This window comes from Morone saxatilis, unplaced genomic scaffold, assembly GCF_004916995.1.
Source record: "Morone saxatilis isolate NCDOM2014 unplaced genomic scaffold, NCSU_SB_2.0 Contig19, whole genome shotgun sequence".
Classification (NCBI taxonomy): Eukaryota; Metazoa; Chordata; class Actinopteri; family Moronidae; genus Morone; species Morone saxatilis.
The window spans coordinates 8,226,794-8,227,030 of NW_023339751.1; the positions used below are offsets into that span (position 1 = coordinate 8,226,794).

The window sequence follows — 237 nt, forward strand, 5'->3', positions numbered from 1 at the left end:
AACTGACATATAACCTTTTGCAGTCTGTAAAACGTGACAGGGACATCCTCCAGTCGACATGACTCCCTGATGAACAGCAGGATGGCATCACGAGCAGACATGCCCCACTGCTCCTGATGCACCTTGGGCCCATGGCAGAGGAGATAGTTTACTCCGCGCTTAGCTACAATCTATGGAAAAAACAAGGGACAGACATGTATTAGAGCACAACATAACCTCAAAAGATAAGACATTAAA

The 237-nt window shown here is 46.0% G+C and overlaps 1 protein-coding gene across 1 annotated transcript in view; it reads right to left on the reverse strand.

Moving 5' to 3' along the window:
• zgc:172136 (uncharacterized protein LOC566376 homolog) overlaps positions 1-237 on the reverse strand; it is a gene marked incomplete in the record, with an annotated part of 9,676 nt that overhangs the window by 4,372 nt on the left and 5,067 nt on the right.